Below are 1,014 nucleotides of genomic sequence, written 5' to 3'. Positions count from 1 at the left end.
TCTGTCTGTCTGTCTGTCTGTCTCTCTCTCTGTCTCTCTCTCTGTCTCTCTCTCTCTCTCTCTCTCTCTCTCTCTCTCTCTCCATCTCTTTTTCTGCTTTGATGTGCGTATATGATGAGTCGGGATGAATACAAAGATCGAAAATGATGAAAAGCGCCAGCGGAATCAGGGCTGATATCAAAATCAAAGACTGGAAACTGGGACCCACGAAGAGTTTTGACTGTCTTCTGGGAGCGATCCTCGCGTTTGAATGATAAAATACATGTGAGGCTTCGTGGTGAAATCAGGCACTGGTCAACATAACGGAATCATACAAAATGGCAATTTTCTCTCTGTTTGGAGTTTCTTTCTTTACCCAACACCTTTTTTGTCTGTTTTCAGTCACATTCCTGCATGGATTTCATATAAAACGTTGATCACAGGCACACAAAAATGAACACGTGCACTTTTAAAGACTCTCTAAAGCTGGAACTAAACAAAATTTGGCACGACAGTTATATGACCTTTTTGTGTTGCAAGTGCCGTAAAACTCTTACGAAAAAACAAAAAAACAAAACAAACTTACGCAGCCATTTCGTCGCCAATTTTACCTCCCACATTAGGCGACCCCCACCTCAATTGCAAATTTCTTGACTTCTGTTCAAGAAAGGTGGGTTTTTTTCATCAAAAGAAAAATGAATACTAATCATTTCACATGCCCCAAAGCTGACGAGAGGGGGCTCTCGTGGCCTAGAGGTTAAGGTGTTGGCCTCTCATTCAAAAGGTCCCGGGTTCGAATCCGGTAGCGACCGAAAAATTTTCTTCTCTAAATTTGTCTCCTTTCACCTCATTTCCGGCTCTCTAGCAATGTTCTGTCGTCTGCTTTCGTCTCCTCTTTCTGCCCCCACCCCCTCACCTCCTGTGCTCCTTCCTCTGGGCTCCTGATTCTTTCTGCAGCCTTTCTACTGCTACTCCTTCGCTTCTTCTTACTGCTGTCTTTCAACCCCACCCCTGATCTTCTGGTAGGAAAGATCT

The 1,014-nt window shown here is 43.9% G+C and overlaps 1 protein-coding gene across 1 annotated transcript in view; it reads left to right on the top strand.

The window, feature by feature from the left end:
* The window catches only part of LOC101856069, a gene marked incomplete at its 5' end in the record, with an annotated part of 54,749 nt that overhangs the window by 40,219 nt on the left and 13,516 nt on the right, over window positions 1-1,014 (top strand).

Source organism: Aplysia californica, unplaced genomic scaffold (genome assembly GCF_000002075.1).
Source record: "Aplysia californica isolate F4 #8 unplaced genomic scaffold, AplCal3.0 scaffold01150, whole genome shotgun sequence".
In the NCBI taxonomy this organism is placed as follows: domain Eukaryota; kingdom Metazoa; phylum Mollusca; class Gastropoda; order Aplysiida; family Aplysiidae; genus Aplysia; species Aplysia californica.
The sequence above is the reverse complement of the archived record's forward strand: the minus strand, read 5'-3'. Positions and strand labels throughout refer to the sequence as shown.